This window comes from Protopterus annectens, chromosome 16.part0 (genome assembly GCF_019279795.1).
Source record: "Protopterus annectens isolate FY-2018-M chromosome 16.part0, PAN1.0, whole genome shotgun sequence".
NCBI classification, from domain to species: domain Eukaryota; kingdom Metazoa; phylum Chordata; order Ceratodontiformes; family Protopteridae; genus Protopterus; species Protopterus annectens.
This window is the reverse complement of record NC_056750.1, coordinates 620,775,130-620,797,146: the sequence shown is the minus strand read 5'-3', so window position 1 is coordinate 620,797,146 and position 22,017 is coordinate 620,775,130. Positions and strand designations below refer to the sequence as shown.

General features: G+C 39.9%; 1 protein-coding gene across 1 annotated transcript in view; it reads left to right on the top strand.

Annotated features, from left to right (window-relative positions):
* Positions 1–22,017, top strand: part of GOLGA2 (golgin A2) — a 1,989,954-nt gene that overhangs the window by 1,479,295 nt on the left and 488,642 nt on the right. The gene's annotated exons all lie outside the window — the stretch shown is intronic.

The window sequence follows — 22,017 nt, the reverse complement described above, 5'->3', positions numbered from 1 at the left end:
AATGATAGCTTGAAAATGTAGCGGTGTTGTTTTTTTTCAAAGTAGCAACTCTAGTTCAATGTTCAAGTGTGAGAAATCTGATCCCAGTGATTAATAGGGGTTACTTGGGCTGATATGGATTGTCGCATTCACAGTTTTTAATACTGCAGCTAGTTACTCTTTGATGTTAATCTTCCTTGACTTATCAACAAAAAAACACCATAAAAAACATACACTTTTAGAGAAAGATATGTGCAAGAAAAAATCAAGATCATAGACTTGCATAAAAAAATAAAAGTACGATGAAAAAGTTGGCACTCACCATTAGATTAAAGGGAAAGATATCTAATTTGTAATGAAAATAATTTTGTTTTCTTGTTTGTTTGCAGCTGAAAACTAAGCTTGAAATCCTTTCTTTTGTCCAGACTCCAAGCCATACTGTTTATCTCAGGTGTGATGCTAGCAGGCTGGGACTAATAAGGCCCATTTAAGCGCAATTGTTTACTTAATGGCTCTGTAGTTGGAATAAGTGATCTAACTTGTTTACTCTGTCACTCTTAGCAGCCTTCATGATGTAACAGGTGGTAAGACAAATGCAGGAAAGAAAGGCAAACAAAAACAAGTTCAGACTTAAAACAAATGGAATAATTAAATGATGCTTTTTCTGTATGTGGCATGTTTACTCTTGGATTTCAGGGAAGGAAAATCACTTTTTTAGAAGAAAAACGTAACATTTTTGTGGAGTTCTCCTTTAAGTGGACAGAAATACAGCTATTTGAGGCAGTGACATTATATGAAATGAAATACTCTCCTGCAACTTCATTGTACTGAGTCAGGGAGAGATTGCTCCCATGACGTAGTTGTTCATGTAGCAGAACATATATGAATACCTGAGATGTTCAGCAATAAGCTTGAAAACTGCAGTGAGTGCCAATCAGTCTTAAATGTCCTGAGGGACAGTTGTTACATTCAAGTGCATTGACTAGATAAGAGTTCTTAAATGTTACTGCAAGGCTGGGAGACTAATAGGCTGAAGTCTGAAATTGCTTTGTTCTTTATGAGCCTGCTTTGAGATCTGGGGGTAGTAGCATAACATAGCTGTGAGCTTATGTTGGAAAATTGACTTAGATTGATAGTAGATTAGTCTGTCCACTTTAATGCACCCAAAACAGTGTTTCTTTTTTTTTTTTTTTTTTTTTTTGAAAAACAGCTTTGGAATTTCTATATATAATTTGAATGAAGTGATACCTGTACAGTCTGTGTCAGATATTGCAAGAAAGTGATTGTGCTGCTCTACCAAAAAAGCCTGACTGAGTGGTGTGGTAGCCCAGAAGATGAATGAGAAATAATACAAACTGTGACAGAAGTTTTTCTTATCTGGACAAGTTTTATTTCTGAAGGAAATGCAAAGCTACATTATTTTTGTTTTGTAGTGCAAGATTCTGTAATAGTGCACTAGTATTTAATTTGCAGGTTTCAGGAGATACTTTGGTGTGCATTTTTTTTTAAAGTGATGTCCAAAAATAAATAGACGCAGTGCAGTGTGTACCAAAACTAGCAACTGTAAAAACAACCAGTGCACTGTAGAACAGACTCCAAGACAACCCGCACTTGACATGAGGTTAAATTTTGATAAATTTAATCCAAGAAGAAAAGAAAAATAGACAATAGGTTAAGCGCTTTCGTCCAAGTTCAGTATTGTTAGCAGACTTCATCAGAACAAAGTGCATTGTAGTACACTGTCCATTTAAATAATCGTGGCATCCTTAAAACATAGCATAACATTTCCTATAAATGCACTTAAATACACATTAAAATGTTCAAAATGTAAATATTTTACAAACATATTTTATAAATGTAAAATTCAAAATTCCACGTCTGTTTTACTTTTTATCCTTTGACAATCATAATTTAGCTGTCATAAGGTTAAGTACTGAACTAATAAATTAGACAGTCGTTCATTCCTGGAGTGGGTGTGGCATTTAATCTAAGCTTCTACAGTAATTCTTTATATTCTGTTTCCCAAGCCCCCCTCCCCCCTTCAGTCTTCAATGACTTGTTCTAAAATGGCAAAGATAAATTTAAGTCCATGCAATTTTTAGAGAGTATTTATGTAAAGTATTGCTACTATTACCTTTCATTGTGTCATAACAATGTTCTTATATTCTTATTCTCATTGCTTTTTCTGTTTTACCTGTATAAAAACATTGGCAAGCTTCTCACTTTGCTATGTACACTACCCCCATGCTTCCGTAATTCCAGTTTTAAGGTAACTGTTGAGTCTGGGTTTTCCAGGTTTAAAATGTCACCTAGTAAAAATATTTCAGCATTGTTTACAGCTTCCTTTGTTAATCACTGTTGTTGAGTTATATTTCTTTAAGTAATATTTTTAAATTACTTGTCATTTTATGTATAAATCAAGGATTTTCTCCCACTGTCCTTAAATTAGTCTTAAAACTGTTCCAATTTTGCCAAGTAATATTTTTAACCTCTTGGGTGCCAGAGGTATATTGTAGAGCCAGCACTTTCTGAGAACTATTACTCATATTTACTTTTGTAGTCCCATTGTCTAAGCTTGTATCTAAAAAAGGTTTGTGCATGGACATTCTTTGTTGTGCCACCTCTTCACTGATGTTCCTTACTAACTGTTTAGGGTATCCTCCACCATAAAAAATTTCTTTCAACTTTTTGTTGTATCAAAAATTTAATCTTGAGTCACAATACATGCTGATCTTATGAACTGTGACCGCTCACTAAACTTTTTTTCTGCTTGAACAGATGGGAACTCTGAAAGAATTTTTGAGGGGGAAAATAACTTTTTTTCTTTTCTTCCTGAATTACATTTATCAAAATTTTACCTTGTGTCTAGTGCTGATGTTCTTCAATTCCTTTCTGTAGTTCACTGGTTCTTTTATGTTATCTTTGTTTAGTCAGCAGTTTATAGAACATCTCTTGCACAGAAGTGTAGTCTAACTGTAAGTTGCACTTTGTGGCAGTTTTACTACGCATGTGGAAGATGGAAAATTATCCCTTGTGTAATTTCTAATAGTAAAAAGATGATTTTCTCTTGAGATAGCATTTACAGCAGATGTCAACAGCAAGTCATGCACACATCTATCATTTTTATAGTTCTTTCCTTTAAATGTTCATTTTGTCTTGAATTGTAAAGGAGGAAGGTCCCTCACCCTTTTCCATTTATCTTGTGTATTTTAGTTGTCCCTTCTTAGTATTTCCAGCATCCAAGAAGTACGGTTCATGCAAAATTCCCATTTATAGCTTAATTTTTTTTTCTTTGAGTTCATATACAAGTAGGCACAGCTACATAACCTTAATAGAAGGCTCCAAATGTTTATTGATACATTTTTTTTTTGCAGAAATGGAAACATCAGTCTGTCTTTCTCACTAGCTGAATTGTCTTCATCTGTTGAATTCCACACATTTTAAAAAAGTAGCATTTAAAACATTTACATTTTTCAAGTAATATGATTGTGTTGTTCCAGTGACTCTGTCTTCAGAGTGCCGGATAAGATATTAAGTTATTTAGGGGACACCCAAGACTAGCAAAATGTTTTCTGTTAGCAGTAGTTAGAAGATGTATACAACTGCTGAGCCTTGATTGATTGTATATGTAATGTATGCAAGTCTGTCTCAACTACATTGCCTACCACATATCTCCAGGAATTTAAAGTTCAGCTGGATATTGTGTTGATTTAATCTTGAGTTGATAATTTATGTAGTAACTTATTACATTGAAATCAGTCCTTTGAGAAAGGTTTGACTATATTTTAAAATACTGTGTTTTGCTTTTTGAGCCACAAAAAAACGCAGCCCTACTTGACTTCCTGTTTCGTTTCAAAACCACTAGCTTTACAAACATCCATACTAGAGACCTAAATTAACACCAGCAAATACGACTCGCTGGAGGGATGGGTTCCTAACTAAAAGTATTCCTATCCTATGAAATAAGTTACCACTACAGGTGAGGTTGGTGAACTCTTCTATTGTGTGCCACTGTTTTGATGGAAGAGGAAGTAGGTCTAGGGAGTTTATCTTCCATTACTTTACATGAAGTAGCAACTGCGGTTGGTAATCTAACTGCTTTGGTGCAGAATCTGTCTCAACAAGTGGTCCGTTTATCCACCTTCCCTAGATTGGACGACTCAAATGGAAGCGTGGATTATGGTTCTAATGTTTCCCAGAACAAAACAATTTCTGGGATTACTCCAGCACAATGGAGCCAAACTAGTTTATCCAACCCTGTAGCTGACTTCCGAGGTACGGAAGGTCTGAATTTCAAGTTCAGGGGAGGCACAAAATTGAGTACGATCTACTTCCCCATGTGAATTCTCATTCGGTGAATGGATGCGACAAGGGAAGGAAGTGTTTATGGAACCGGAAGCTCAAGCCTTTGATTATGGAACTGTTGATTGCTGACTAAAGGATTTACACTCCCTAACCCTAAAGGATTTACACTCCCTAACCCCGATTCTCAGCTAGAGCGTCTTCTGCGTGGAGACATGCGTGAATGGGCATACCTTTGTTGAAGGTTGTGCATCAGGGCTGGTTACTCAGCACGTACAAATCAACTACCAATCATTAGCGGACCGGAGTTCCGCTGTGGCGACCCCTAACCGGGAAAATCTGAAAGACCCAACAACAACCCTAAAATACCATAAATTAGAACTGGAAAATGGATATCTACGTGAATGATTAACCAGACAACAAATCCCGAAGGGGTTGAGAAGCTGGAAGTATCCGACTGGGTTGGTCAAAAGGATTGGAGCTGCACTGTGAGTTACTGACTTTAACCGTCATGGCTGTGAACTGGTAGAAACTCTTATTAAAGACGATGAACATAAATTAATGATTTTAAATAACATTTGCCATATTAACACTTAAGAGCAGATTTATTATTTGAGGTTAAAATTAACAGATACAAGGTTATTTTTACTCAGGTGGACAAAACTATTGAAGAACTCAACACAAACAAAATTAAGTTACAAAGGGATTCATTGGACTATGAGGCTGGGAGGGCTTACCCTGACCCACCTGGGAATGGGATGAACAATAGTGGTCAAAACAGACAGGAGGTCAATGATTATACTAATGAATAGGATGATAGGCCAATACAGGAAGGCAATGGAGCCCCTTTAGTGGGTTCCTTCTCTGAAAAGGTCAGAGAGACTCATGAACCAGAGGAGGAACACGGAGCAATGGGGCAGTTCAACCACCCAGAGGGATACCAAACCTTGACTGGATGGAATGGGAGGGGGAGAGGCAACAGGAGGCAGAATTGAATAAACAAAGGGACATAACTATTTTCAACAGAACAGGGGATTTTAAAATTTATAATTAAAGTGAGGTCACTGCTGCCACGAGTTGGGCTGATTTATTTGAGAAGGGCCTCACTTTTGTTCCACCCCGTGAAGGTAAAATTGAAGTGTTACTACAATGGAAGTTGTACATTAGAAAATTGAACTTCACTTTCTTTTTTGAATCCAACAATATAACACTTGTTGTTAAAGAATGAAGGAGGCCCAGTACCTTTAATTCTTCCTTGCACCCCATGGTTAGTATTTTTGATAAAATGTGTGAATTTGAAATCAGGAATCTATTGGAACATACCCCCCCTTTCAATCTATCCAAGACACAACAGAGGTTGTTGAATAATCTTATTCTATATAAGAGTATAAGAATCATGAAACCTGATAAAGGTGGGGGCTTGGTAATTATGGACACAAATGATTACATCAGTAAAATATTATCCCTCCTGTATACTGACACTTATGAGGAAGTTTCCATTAACGAAATTAACTTGGCTTTTAGGAGGATTGATATGGTATTGGATGACCTATTAATTAATGATTAAACTGATTATCTAAAGTGTACCTACCCCAGAACCCCCACTATTTTTGGTATCCCGAAAATACACAAAACATCTTCATTATACCTTTAAGGCTGATCGTGGAAGCTAAGGTCTCTAAAACCTTCTTTATTGCAAAATATATTGACCACCAGCTAAAAGTGGTGTTATCGAGGAACAAGCATCTTTACAAAGATTCCTAGGACTTGCTGGCCAGGGTAGACAATATGCTATATTTTGACAAGCTTATTTGTCACCATTGACATCCAAGATTTATTTTCAGTCATCCCTCCTTCTGAAGGGATAGAAATGTTTTACAAATTTCTATGTGGGAACTCAGGGTTCGACCTTACTAAGATTTTAACTTTGCAAACCTTTGTGGAAGTAGTCCTGGAAAACAATTGCTTAACTTTCAAGGGACAACTGTTTAGGCAGAAGAAAGGGGTGGTTATGGGTGCTGCGTGTGCCCCTATCTTAGCCATTGTGGTCCTGGCACAGTGGGAACAACAAATGGTATTAACCTCACAATTTTGCTGAATGCTGGTTTCTCTATGGGAGGATCCTGGATTACATCATTGTTTTTTTTTTGGATTGACTCCAGGGACCGTTTTGACAAATTTCTTTTCCTTTTTAAATTCTGGTACTAATTTTTTAAGGTTTACCATGGAGGTCAACGAAAACCAGGTCAACTATTTAGATGCGACTCTTAGTAAGGACATGGTTGAGATGAAATTTGGATCCACCTTGTACAGAAGAAAACATATACTCCAACTCATTTCTGCCCTTTGACAGTTGGCATCCCCTTCACCAGAAGAAATCTTTGGTAAAGGGGCAGTGTGTGAGACTGACTAGAATGGTGAGCAATGAGAGCCAATTTTAAAGGAAATGTTTGTAAGGAGGGGATGCCCTGAGTTTTTTTTGAAAAATATTTTTGATGAGGTGGTGAGGAAGAGAGCAATTAGCAGTTTTACCTCCCTGTTGGGGGTGAATTCTATACACAGTGCCCCAGTTCCCCCATGCAGAGAGGAAAGTTTTAACATGGCGGGCCAACCTTGTGATAGGAAAAAAATTCAAAAGAGGTTAATTTTAACATACCATCTACATTTTGATGAAATTTTCCATATCAGTAAAAATTTGAATATTTTTGATATCAACAGGATTACCTTGAAAAGGTTGGGCCCAAACCTACCACTGTCTATAAGAAAGACAGTTGCCTTAAAACTTTGGTGGAAAGAATTGGATATGACTGGGGCATGTTTAGTATGTTCAAGTGTAGTCACTGTCGGCAATGCCAATATGTCCTGGACCAACAGGAAGTTAACATTTGGAATTTTGGGGCCATCAAGTTAAGGCGAAGACTGTACTGCTATAGCAAATGGGTAGTATATGTGGGAAAATGCCAATCCTGTGAAAGCTTTTACATTGGGAAAACAAAAAGAGCTTTCAAGGACAGCATATAGCAACACATTTATGACATACAGAAAGGGGATGAACTGAATGGTTTGGCTAAACATATCAACAAGATCCCCACCCATTCATTTAAATTCATAGCCATAGACCAGGTAGACCTGAGACCAAGGGGTGGCCCAGTTGATTTGTATTTAGAACTTTGAGAATTGTAGTGGCAACTTAGGGTAACTCCACAAACCCCCCTGGCCTCAATGAAGCCATTTCAATATCTTGTTTGCTGAAACTGAAGGCACTAACCGAGTGTTGATTTACACATATTCACAGACTGATGTTTTAATGCACATGTTTTTGAATACCTTTTATTGTATATTTACATATGTATTTTTTAACATATAAATGTTATTTTTTATGTATACCTAAGATATATGGTTAATAGATGTGTGTACACTTGTTTTCAGCAGATACATAGCTAATAAGTTTTGAATATGTATTTGATTTGTCTCCGTGTTCTTTAAAATAATGAAGTTAGGTAAATTAGACATTTGACAGAGGATTTGCTTGTTTGTGTCTTTCGGCTTTTCCCGGTTAGGGGTCGCCACAGTGGAACTCCGATCCACTAATGATTGGTAGTTGATTTTTACGTGCCGAGTTACCAGCCCTGACGCACAACCTTCAACGAGGGTACGCCCATTCACGCATGTCTCCATGCAGAAAACGCTCTAGCTGAGAATCGAACCAGACAGCGTCTTACTGTGAGGCGACAATGCTACCTCAGCACCACCACAGCGGGTCTAGACAATTGACAGAGGATATGTCAGGTGATTAACTGTACCTATTTAAAGTAGGAATGTTTATGTTTTATTCTGAAGTCCTTGTACTGTGGAAGTTAGTGCTAAATTTGGATATTAAATGGAGATTTTTCCCTACTCCCTTAATCTTCTTTTTGTATTATTTTACCAGTTTTGTGTGGTGTACTTGTCTAAAAGTATTCCTATCCTATGAAATAAGTTACCACTACAGGTTAAGCAAAGTACTACTCGTCTGCCACTAAGCCCAGTCTTGATTGGATGATTAGACCAAAATTTACATCAGGATTATCAAGTACAGCCTGCTTAATCTGAGAGTTTGGCTCTATTGATTACTTGGAAATGGTGGCAAGAACATTTAAATTTGTTTGCTTAAAGGTGTATATGGCTAGGCCTCTTATGGTCCCTGTGATCATTTGCCTTGTATTGTCCCTACATTCCTACTTGTACTTAACATATCAAATGTAACAATTATGAAAAAAAATAACCTGGACTTTGCAGCGTAACCCTCACTTAAGGCTGTTCATGTTATTTCTCACTCAATTCTGTAGTACATAGCATAATAAAAGTTGTTTTGCATTTGTTAATTCATAGCTATTTTATAGGTTCATAGGTGTATACTAAGCTAATGACAACCAAGGCCTTTATAAGCCTAGCCGTGCAACCCAACTCAGCTGTGTCCCTGTGTGTCATGGACATTTATTAGGAGGGGGTATGTTGGCCGGGAAGTTTCTAAAGGTTATGTGGGGGTTATATTAGTTTGGGCATAGTTATTGTCTGCCTCAGTCTGTTAGAGATATGAGGGCAAGACCCAAGGTGAATTTCCAATTTCCCATCCATTGTTCAGGATTGCACTTAAATAGGGTTAGGAATAGTCTCTGCCTCTCATGGTTGGGGAGCCTATTCCAGAGGACGGAGATCCTCTGAGGTACACATCTGTCTTGCCAACATGCCATATTTGTTGCACGCAAAATTTAAATCTTTAGATATAATGGTTCTGATGCTGTGCATTTTGTGGATGTGCAAGAGGCCCATCAAAGCTAGATCCAAGGATGCTTTGTATGCCAGGCATAATCACCTCTCAATAACCTGTAGGAGAATTGGTTATAGTGACAGGGTTTTAAGGTGATCTGAATAGGGCAGTGTGCCTTTGTGGGCATTCCTTTTGTTGCAGATGTCTGATCAGATACATGCTGAAGAGGTCATAATACTCAACAATGGGTCTGGTAAGGGCCAAATAAAATGGCACTATGAATTCTTGGACCTGGATTTCATGCCCTTACTTAGAAGCTGGGCAACATGGAATGATTTTCCGACTGCCTTTGCCAGATGTTGGTCAAAAATTAGCCTGACTGTCTGTTTTCCCAAAAGGCACTAGAATGCATTTCTTAAAAAATTACTTCATTACATTTTCTGTGGAGATTTTTTTTCATTTCTGGCAAGAGAATCTTTAAGTAAATGTTTACTTATTCTGTTTTAAAAGGTTTCTGTTTGATTCAAGGGCATATATTGGATTCCTTTGTTGGTATTTGGACAGGTGAATTTTACTTGGTGTTCTGACTTTGCATGCTGTTTACTACACTGTGCAGATTGTAGAATAAAGGCGTAGCATAATTTAAGTAGTATAAATCGCATATTTCTTTCTATAGTTGGCACTGGCATCATCAGCTACATATGCTGAACTGCTGCTCCAGGGCAAGGAGTGCTTTTCCATAATATTCAAAATGTGTTGTGATATGATCTGGGTAGATTCATCAGGGTCTTCTAAGAAGTCCAAAAGGCCATTCAGTACCCCTTCTTCTCCTCCTCCTCCTCCTTTGTAAAAAGACCGCACAAGTGGACATAATTATGTTTCCTTTGTTGGAAGCTTTCAGTAATATGGGAGATGAAGTGTGTAGGTATGTATGTATGCCTTTAAGAAGCTTTCCTTGGGCTTGCACAAGCGTATAATACTGAGTACGTGCAAGCCTGACTGCTATTTAGTAGTAAGCTGTTCAGATGTAAGCATGCATGTCTGTGTAGTTTGTCAGTTAATCAAGTTTGTTTATATTTTGTACTGTTGCTGTCCATCCTGATGTTTGTGTATTTTAATACACATATGTCGCATATAAATGAACTACCCCACCTGTTTGTGTTCAGTTGTAAACCAAGACGAGCAACGTAGTGTCAGAATGGGATCCAGATTTAGGACTAATAAAAATAGAGACACTCTTAATGTAGAGGAGTGGATCTTCACTACTGCACATACAGCTTGCAAAAAACAGGTCAGAAACGAATACCAAAACTTGCTTACATGTGCTCACACTCAGGGATGCACAAGGGTGAGTCAGCAAACTCAAAGCAAGTACCTTCACCTAGCGTCATAGTCAACTGTCCTACTTGAAGAATATAAAATAAAGCACTTGGAATGCTCAAACGAATTTCTAGTTAAACGAAATGTCCAAAACTGTGACATATTGATAAAAATATTAAAATGTCCAAAACTGTGACATATTGATAAAAATATTAAAAGTAGTTTGAAAATGTTTGAAGTCTGAATTGCATAAAATATATAAAATAAGGAAAACGACCGTTTTTTTTTTTGCTAAATGCTACTTTTTCACATTAATTAAAGCTATATGAAATGTTCGAAGTATGCAAAGTGTTCACAAGTTTGTGCAGTATTACAGTGCAGTCATTTCACAAAGTACAGCCATTTCAAAGCACACTTTGCAAAGTGCAGTATTTCGAAGAGTTCATTGTGCATTTGAAGGTTATTACAAGCACTGTCTGTGTGTGCATGTTCATACATAATTACAAGGGCCATTTTTTTCCACTGTGTTTGGCATACTTAGTTGGCATGGCTGAAGGATTTTGAAAACCAGGTCCTCTTGTATTTGATAATATTGCTAATAACTGGAGAGTGTTTGAGCAAGAATATGATATTTTCATACAAGCTGCATTTTTTGATAAAGATGACTGCACAAAGGCATTTATTCTGCTTGATTTAGCTGGTTCAAAAGCCACAGAAAGAGAGCATTCATTTGTGTATGCACATGCTATGTTTGCAGGAGAGGGGAAAACCGCCATATAGGCTGAAACGGGAGAAGACGCTGAGTGCTTAAAATGTAAATTGAGAGAAGTGTGTAACCTCCAAATGCATATTACAATGGAGAGGCACTTATTTTACACAAGGGATCAAAACCTGGTCATACTTTTGGAGCATATGTAACTGACTTGAGAACTAAAGCTAAGACTTGGAGATTTGGTGATTTAAGGGATGTATGGATAAAGTACAGACTTGTGTGTGGTATTTAAGATGATGCTTTGAGAAAGATTTTGCTTTGTGACAGTGATTTAACTTTGAATAAGGCCATTGAGATTTGTCAGATATACAAGCTCACAGAAAAACACACAAATAATGAGAACTGCATGCTTCCAGTATCTTTTAGTGCTCATGTTGACATTATGCAGCACGTGGTTAAAAGAAACAGGCCCAGTCACATAGGGGGCTGTTCCAGGTCCTGTGACACTCCGTGGGAAACCCCATAGCTTTCTAGCAAATTCCAGAGTGCTCACACTCTCAGGGAAGCACAAGGGTGAGTCAGCAGACTCAAAGCAAGTACCTTCACCTAGCTCATAGTCAGCTGTCTTAATTGTGGTGGTAATCATGTGTCTAAAAGAGAAGTGGTTAGCGTTTGGTCAGCAATGCCACAAATGCAAAAAGTGGAATCATTTCAAAAGATGTAAATCAAACTAGACAAATTATTTTATTAAAAGAGAACATTTAAATAGACAAATTGATCAGTTAGAAAGCTGTGACCCTACTTTCTATGTTGGTGTGTCTGTGCTGTGTCTGTCTAATGAAACCGTCAGTGCAGTAGATTTATGGGCAAAGAATGAAGTATTTTGTACTGTTCAGATAAATGGAAGACCCATAGAACTCAAAGTTGACACCAGTTCAAAGCACAGTGTTATGTGAGCATAATCATTTGCTAGAGTATATGCTGGTGAGAAGCTTGATTTGGTGGTGGTGGTGCTGCAGTAGCATTGTCGCCTCACAGTAAGACGTCTGGTTCGATTCTCAGCTATAGCTTCTTCTGTGTGGAGACGTGCGTGAATGTGCGTACCTTCGTTGAAGGATGTGCGTCAGGGCTGGCAACTCAGCATGTAAAAATCTACTGCCAATCATTAGCAGACTGGAGTTCCGTTGTGGCAACCCCTAACCGGGAAAAGCCGAAAGACACAACAACAACCATGTAAGCTTGAAAGATCACTGTTCTAATTTCACCCAATCTATGTTTTCTACCTATGCTGATCTTTTTGAAGACAAACTTGGCAAACTTTCAGTTGTGTGCTCCATGAAGTTAGACCTTGAAGCCATCCCAGTTGTCAGACAAGCCCAGAAAGTTCTAGTAGCTATGCAGAACAGAGTCAAGGCTGAGTTTGATAAAATGGTGCAACAAGGTTTGATTTGTCCAGTTGATGGACCGACTGAATGGGTATCTTCCATAGTCGTCGCTCATAAGAAAAGCTCAGATGATATCAGAATATGTATTGATCCACGAGATTTAAACAAAGAACTGAAAAAGCTCATCATCCAATGCGTACAGTCAAAGAAGTTGCTGCTCTTATGCCAAACGCCACCTTTTTTCTGTTTTGATTGCAAAAGAGTTTATTTTGGCAAATTTTGTGTGACTGGAAATCTTCTTTGCTAACCATCTTCAGTACTCCTTTTGGCAGGTACAGATTTTTGAGATTGCCATTTGGGATAATTTCTGCCAGTGCAGTCTTCCAGCATGCAATGGAGCAAATTTGATTCTAGATATCCGTGTGCTATTATAGTAGATGATATTCTAGTAGGAGGTAATGGTGAAGCTGAGCATGACAGAAACCTCCACAAAGTTCTAGAAAGAGCACGTGAAGTGACTCTTAAGCTGAGAATCCTCAGATGTGCAAATTCAGGCTACAAGAAATTACTTATGTTGGTAATTTGTTTACCAGTTCAGGCTTATGACCAGTTCCTTCAAAACAAATGCAGTTCTTGAGATGCCAGCTCCAGACAATGTTAAAGCCCTAACACATTTTCATGGCATGTTTAATTACCTAGGCAAGTTCATTCCAGACTTGAGCCAACTTTCAGCACCGCTTAGAGAGCTGACTTGCAAAGGTGTATCTTGGTCATGGTTCGAACAATGCCAAAGAGCATTTGATGTCCTGAAACCGAGAATTGATAGTCAACCAACTCTCAGATACTATGATGTTCACAAACCAGCTGCTCTGTCTTGTGATGCTTCTAAATTTGGTCTTGGTGCAGTCATTCTAAAAGAGGTTAGACCAGTAGCCTACGAATCCAGAATTGTAACCCAAACTGACATGCGGTATGCGCAGATAGCTCTTGACAATTGTGTTTGCATGTTCAAAGTTCCTTCATTAGATTTATGGTAGACCTGTCCAGATTTAAACAGATCACCAACTTCCAGTCATTATTTTGAGAAAGCCTGTGCACACAGCTCCAACCAGATTGCAACACATGATGTTGAAATTGCAAAAGTATAATTTCAATCTTGTCTACACAAAAGGCAAACTTCTTTATCTTGCTGATATATTATCCAGATTGCCCAGGAAAGCACTGAAAAGCATGAACATCAAGTTGCTCATCCTGTTGATTTTGAAGTCATGGAATTGAGAAATTTTTCTTCCACATGTCTTGATGAGCTTAGAAGTCATAGAGCCTCAGATCCAGTTCTTCAGAAGCTCATCCACTTTATCAGTCGAGGATGGCTGTCAAAGCAGTCTTGTTTATCTCAAGACCTTGCAACCATATTTTCCTTGCTGAGATGAGATTTTGTTTGACAATGGTATCATCATGAAAGGTCCAAAAGTCATTGTTATAAAATCCTTACAACAAGAGTATATTACCATCATACATCATGGCCACCCAGGAACTGATTCTACCAAAAAAAGGGCGAGAGAACTAGTGTTTTGTCCTTCTGTGTCGTAGGATATTGAAAGAGTATTTTCATCTTGTTCTTTATGTAGTAATAGTAAGCCATATCAACAGAAAGAACCACCTCAGCTAAACCAGATTCGTGAACTACCTAGATGTCCTTCAAGGATACATCTGCAGTCCTTACAAATGGGTTGTCCTGTCGTCAGGCAGCCCCTCGGTCGGCCGGATTACAAAGTCTGGGTCCGGCCTCGGCTGGTGTCGCACTTCACCCGACGTCATAGCTGCAGTTATTCGGGTATAAAGGCATCAGCCGACGCCATTTTCCTCAGTCTTTCTTGGCGCGTGGCGCCCGAAGCAGAAGCTGTTCGCAAGTGCCGGTCGGTCAGAACCAGAGATTACTACCGAATACTACTACCGAAGACTTCTAAAAAGCTAAGTACCCCGTTGGGGACTCTCTCTTGCCTCAGCCGATGTCAGAAAAAGTGAATAACTGTTTAACTTGTGGGAAACAAATACCTCATAAAGATTTCCACTCTTACTGCTTACCTTGTTTAGGCCCAGACCACGACGTAGCAGCTTGTCTAGCCTGTGCTTCTTTTAACCGGCAGACGCTTAGACATCGGTCAGAATTTGCTGAGGAGTTTTTCGGCTCCGATTTTGCTTAATTATGCCGTCGGATCCTCCGACTACGCAAATATCTAAAAAGCGCAAGGAAAAGGACCGACACTCGCGGTCCCCGGTTTGGCGAAACCGCGGTTAAATAACAGCGGTGTCTCTGTTTCGGCTGAAACCGAGCAAGCGGTTCTTCCTTCAGCCGAAAACTTAACTTCTACCGAGGCCTCTTCCAACCTGGTGGAATCGGCTTCTGAAATCCTTCCTGCTGTTGCAGTTTCTCAGGAATTATCTGACACTATTCCCTTGGATATTTCAACCCCTGCACGTGGAGCTGCTAGGCCACCTGCAGCCATGTCCATTAAGGCCTTTGCCAGGGCTAAAGCAGCTAAAACTACTAAATCTGTGCCTGCTAAGACCCCCTCTCACAGGCCTAGCTCTAGTTCACAAATGCTTAGTTTAGCAGAGGATCTCATTTCTTTAATCCGGGGATCCCAACCTCAGCCAGACAGGGCCTCTCACCCACCTCCAGAGAAGAGGCCTAGAGCAGAGCCCCCTGAGCCAGTTTCTACAGATGATTCCTCTGATGATTCAAATGACACAGACCCTCCAGAGGCTCCTTTCTCCCCTTATGAAGACTCTGATGCTGAAGAGTCCATCCCTTCTGCCTCTCTGCCTGAGGAATTTTCCTTTGGGGAAACCTTGCATGCTATGAGGGAACAATTTCAGTGGCAGGGCCAGGATTTTTCAGACTCAGAAAAGGCTTAGAACCTTTCTGCATTTACCACAACATAGGCCTTTAGCCATACCTCCAGTTCTTTCTGTTGTAGATGATGCATTTAATGATGCTTGTACTGCTCCTGATTCTCTACCTCCGGCCCCTGCCAAGCCCGATATGTACTACAGGGTCCCGGACACTCATTACCATTTGTATAAGGCTCCTTTTGCAGATCCCGAGACTATCTCCCAAGGACCTAAGGCTGTAGCAGCTACCTCTGCCAAAAACCTCCTCCCCTCTGAAAGGGAATCCAGGTCATTAGAGAGATGGGGTAAAAAAGTTTACACTTCTGCTACTCTTTCAGCTAGGGCCTTGAACTGTCAATTTCACATGATCCAGTATCAAGAATTTATGCTAGACCAGTTAACTAAAAAGCTGTCCTCGGATGAACCATTAGACAAAAAATCTGTTCAGGAAATGGTGCATAACATTCAGCAAGTCAGTAACCATTCTTTAAAATGCGGCTATGATGCACTGGAGGCTTCCTTTAGATCAGCCATGACTGGCACAGTTATCAAAAGGCATGCATGGTTGAAAGAGCAGGCCTTACCAGACCATGTCAAATCAAAACTATTAGATGCTCCCATGGATAAGATCAATTTGTTTGGCTCTCCTGCACAACAGGTGCTGAAGAAGATGGAAGAGAAGGCAAAATCTGTCCAAACAGTGAAAGATTTCTTACAGGTCCAACCTCCAAGGTTTAGCAGGAATTGGCCCTCCAAGAATTGGTCCTTTCCAGACTCCTCCAGAGCTCAGAGAGGCAGGAATAGGCGTTCAAGAGGCAGAAGCCAATCCAGGGGTGCCTACAGGGGACGCCAGTGGCAGGGTAACAACCAGCGAGGTACAGCCACAGACACAGCCACCACCGCAACTACAGGACAATCACAGTGACTTGGCTCTGGCACCGCCTACCAGGGAACAACTAGAAGCACCCTTAGGCGGAAAACTAGCCTTATTTTCAACAAATTGGCATTACATCACAAGAGACAAGTGGATTTTGCAGACAATAGACCAAGGTTACAGTTTCACTTCCATACTCTACCAGGGAAGAGAGGAATGCCAAACCTACCTCCAAATCAAAAGGCAGAAGCTCTAAAACAAATATATCAACTATTAAAGATGAGAGCTGTGGAAAGGTACCATCTATGGAGCAAGGAAAGGGATTTTACTCCAGACTCTTCCTGGTACCAAGAAAAGAGAGCAAATGGAGACCTTTTCTCGACCTGTCCGCTTTAAACACATTCCTCATTGTTCCAAAATTCAAAATGCTGACTCTACAGCAGCTTCTTCCCATGCTGGGCAAGGAGTCTTGGCTGGTAACTCTAGATCTCAAGGAGGCATACCTGCACGTCCCCATACGACCAAATTGCAGAAGATACCTCAGATTTCTTGCAGGATCAGAGCATTATCAATTCTCAGCATTGCCCTTTGGATTATCTACTGTGCCCAGAGTGTTCACGAAATGCCTGGCATCAGTAATTGCTCATTGCAGGCTTCAGGGAATCCAAATATACCCTTACCTGGACGACTGCCTGATACAAGCGGACAACAAAAACAAGCTAGCAGAAGACTTGAAAAGGGTCATTTACCTACTGCAAGCACTGGGATATACAGTCAGTATAAAAAAGTCAAGGCTGACACCATCCCAAAGGATAACCTTTTTGGGTGCAGAGCTGGACACATCAAAACAAATGGCATTCCTAACAGTAGAAAAACAGGAGCAACTTCCTCTCTATTTTTTGGCATTAACAAAACAGAACCATCTAACAGCAAGAAAAGTCCTTCAAGCCTTGGGCTTCATGGCATCCTGCATAATATTGGTTCCACATGCCAGACTGCATATGAGAAAGTTACAGTGGTACCTAAGGAATTTATGGTCTCAACACAAGCACAGCTTAGAAACTCAAATTCCAATCATTCCATGCCTGAAGCAAGAATTCCTATGGTGGGCTCAGGCCTGTCAATCAAACACAGGATTGCCCTTCCACAACACTCAACCAAGCCAAACCATCACGACGGACGACTCAGACCTCGGTTGGGGGGCCCACATGCTGGACAAGTGCATACAAGGTTTATGGACTCCAGACCAGCTGCACCTACACATAAATCTAAAAGAAATGCTGGCAGTAAAACTGGCAATTCAGACATTCAGACCATTTCTCCAACAAGGTCAATTGATAAGGACAGACAACACCACAGTTATGTGGTACATCAACAAACAGGGAGGCACACATTCGTACCCTCTATGCCGGATGGCGCTGGAACTCTGGAATGTAGCCCTGAGCTACAACATTCAGTTACAAGCAATTTTTGTACCAGGAAAAGAAAACATTCTAGCAGACATATTAAGCAGGACTACCACGGATGCCCACGAATGGATGCTGCATCCGGACATCTTCAAAACCATTACAAGAAAATGGGGACTCCCAGAAATAGACTTATTTGCATCCCCACGCAATCACCAGCTAAAGAAATTCTGCACAAGGGCGTACCACCCACTTGCTTGGAAGGTGGACTCCCTATCTTTCAGTTGGAAAAACCTGACAGCATATGCATTCCCACCACTTCCTTTGATGCACAAGGTGCTTTTGAAGATCAAAGAGGACCGTCCAAGGATCATTCTGATAGCTCCAGACTGGCCAAGGCAACATTGGTACCCATTACTGAGGAGCATGTCTCGGGAACAAATATGGCCCCTACCCCTGGTTCCCTTGCTGTAAACACAAAACAACTACAACATCCTGCATCCAAACCTGAAAACGCTGCAGCTGACTGCCTGGAACATTGCATAAGGCCAATTAACCCAAATTTATCCCAAAGGGTTAAAGACATTATCCTGGAGACTCGCAGACCCTCAACAAGGAAAAATTATTCAGCAAAATGGAAAATATATCTCATTTGGAGTACTGCAAAAGGAGAAGATGTGTCACTGGTAAACATAGCCAACATCCTGGAATACTTGGCAGAGCTCTTCCACAAAGGCCTGTCCTATTCTTCCATCAAGATTCATGCATCAGCTATTTCAGCAGAATACGACTTGGACCCTCCAGTCTTCTCACATCCTCTGCTCAGGCAGTTTCTGAGAGGAATTAAAAATATAAAACGTCCTAGGAAGCCACCATTGCCAGCATGGGACTTGAACTTTGTGCTAGAAAAATTGACACTTCCTCCTTTCGAACCAGCAGCAACAGCAGAATTACAATACTTATCATGGAAAACTGCTTTCCTGCTGGCAATCACTTCAGCAAGAAGGGTATCTGAGCTACAGGCATTAATGGCAGTACAACCCTTCCTGATCTTTCATCAAGATAGAGTGTCCATGAGAACAAATCCTACTTTTATGCCTAAGGTAGTCTCCAGAGTATCCTTAAATCAGGCTATCCACCTACCCACATTCTTCCCCAACCCACAGAACAGGGGAGAAAGACTTTTGCATACCTTGGATGTACATAGACAATTACGCTACTACCTGGACAGGACCAAAGGCAATAGAAAAACTGACCAGCTACTGGTAGCATATGCAACAGGGATGGAAGGAAAAGCAATTTCAAAACAGACAATCTCAAAGTGGATAGGAAATTGCATTAGATTTTGTTACTCCTACCATGGGAAGAAAACTCCAGAAAACATCAGGCCTCACTCTACAAGGGCTACAGCCACTACCACAGCTTTCCCTCTGAGGAGTGGCTACCAAGGACATTTTAGAGGCTGCTACTTGGAGCTCCGTGCATACATTTGCCAAGCATTATAATTTACCTTTATACTCTAGATCCCGAGCAGGTTTTGCCACTGCTGTTTTGCAAGGGATCTTAACTACACCATAACTTCTTTTTGCCTCCTCGCCGAGTTTGGCTATGGTATTCTACCCATTTGTAAGGACTGCAGATGCATCCTTGAAGGACATAGTACAGTTTTGTACCTACCATAAATGTAGATGTCCGATAGGAATGCATCTGCAGTCAGGATACCACTTGCCTTCCCTCTGTGGTACTCCTAGGGTATTTGCCCATCTTATAGCTAGCTGGGGGAATCTATTTATGGTGTATTTGTTTGTATATATGTACATACATGCTTATTTTTGTGTTTGCTCTCTAATATTTGGAATCATTGGCATTTATCCAAATTTAGCCTTCCAAGAGGGCACCTGGCATCTGGGGCAAGAAACACTGAGGAAAATGGCGTCGGCTGATGCCTTTATACCCGAATAACTGCAGCTATGACGTCGGGTGAAGTGCGACACCAGCCGAGGCCGGACCCAGACTTTGGAATCCGGCCGACCGAAGGGCTGCCTGACGACAGGACAACCCATTTGTAAGGACTGCAGATGCATTCCTATCGGACATCTACATTTATGGTAGGTACAAAACTGTACTTTTGACAGTAGCTACACACATTTTCAAATGGAATGGTCAATATTACTTGGCGTTAGTAGACTCATATAAATTGGTTCAAAATTGACCTACTTCCTAATCTAGTGTCCAATACTGTCATTACTAAGAAGCGGCATCATTTTGCAGTCCATAGTCCTCACAAAGTTATTTCTGACAGTGATGCACAGTATACAAGCCAGCAGTTCAAAAGATTTGTTGAAGAGTGGGACTTTACTCATGTTGCGAGTAGCTCTGAGTACCCACAGTCAAATGGTTGGGCAGAATGTGCAGTTCAAAGTGCAAAACAATTGCTAGAAAAGTTGAAATGAGACAGTAGTGATGTTTTCCTGAATCTCCGTAATATTCCTTATGATAAACATCTTGGTTCACCTGCACAGAGATGTCTGTCCAGACAAACCAGTACCACACTACCAATTAGCAGTAATCTATTGGGTCCATGTGTCAAGAACAACAGATCAGTGAAAGCCCATCTGCTGAAGTGCTTATCCCAGAAGTCCTGTTATGATAAGACCAGCAAACCACTCAATCCATTATGTGAAGGGGAGGTAATGAGGATGCAGATGTCCAAAGGTTTTGATCGGGTTGGTGTGAAAAGTGTACGTCCAGAGCTGAGATTGTACATTGTGGAATCACAAGGAGTAGAATTTAGGTAGAATCAGAAATATTTAGTCCCGTTGTCTGAATCTGTATTGCAGTATCATACCTGCAAGAAACTCTAAATCTCAGAGTGAGTTATCCAGCGTTCCAGTTCCAGAGGACATTCAGTAATATCCCTGTTCTGGGGTAGAATGCCAAAACTCCAGAATCTGTTTGTTCACCAATGACTATCCCTGTTACTAAACCAGTTCTGATTGCTATATCACTAGATCAGGTCGCATTTCCATACAATGTTCCAGACACACAGCAACGTGGACATAAGTGTTGTTTATTTCTTAGTCTGTGCAATTGCATGTCTTTTCAAACATTTATTGTGGGCAGTTCATTAAAGATGGAGGATGTAGATATGTACATATGTATGTGCCTCTGAGGCTGCTGCTGCAATGATCTTGACTTCTTGTCCTTCAAGGTTTGTACTTTTGCCCACTTTGTCATCAGGTGTCTTATTTTTGCTTGCAGAATAACACTGTTGCTAGTTTCCTCATGTTGTGTCATTGTTTCTTCTACCATGAGTGACTAGGAATTCCTTTCAGTAACCTGTAGAATGCTTTCAGGTCATTGCATTTCAAAATCCAATTGAGTAACATTTTCCAAATCAATCACCACACATGGTCTTATTGATATTAGATTGTAATGAAGTTGCTGCTCTCTTCATTCTTGAGTATGTACTTACTTGCTATACAAAACATTTAGCAGGACTGTGTAAGTAGGATACCGCAACATAGCAGAACTGTCTTGAAAAACACTGGCATGAAAAATGCATCTCAAAGAATTGGTTTGAAAAGCACTGCATCTGAAAGAACTGGCATAAAGAACACTGCCATTTGAAACATGAAACACCTTGTAAAGTAGTTCTACCCGATCTATGATAATAGGTTAACTGAATACCTGAACAATGAATGCGAAAAGAAAATTTTTAGTACTACAAGCTATTTAAAAAGTGTAGTATGGTTAATGATGTAATGGGATCCCACATCTACGTATGGAGAGGGCATTTCAACAGCTAAAACCTTCATATTAACACAAACTGGTAAGGACAAAGCCAAAAATAATGAGTGGGGGGCAAAGGCCCAAAATTAAGGATAGATTTTAATTACTGCAGTTATAAACTAAGAAAGTTATTATAGTAGGCCTTGTATTGGCACTTATTTTCTGAAAGCTATGACGTCTGAAACTCCAATATCTATCATTAGTGACTTCAAACTTCAATGATTTGCCAGAAAAACATAAATTTTATGGGAAACACACCAAAAATATAAGGCAAAAATCTGGCGATTCTGCAAAAATCAGGACAGTTGAAAGATATGTTGATAGCAGTTGTATGTCCATGTAGCAGTGAAAACATATCTAATCAGAAAAAAATAATAAAAAGTACACATACAAACCATTAACAAATGCAGCTACATATTTAGCTTTGTGTTCACATTATACTCAACATCCAAGAAGGATGGGGGAAAAAATTTAAAGCATTAACAGTATAAATAGTAATGATTTACCCTGTACAGCAAAGAAAAAGACACCAGAACCACCATAATGTAGTCTATTACCACTATACCCAAAGCGCTACATTTCACTTCTGAAGATGGCAT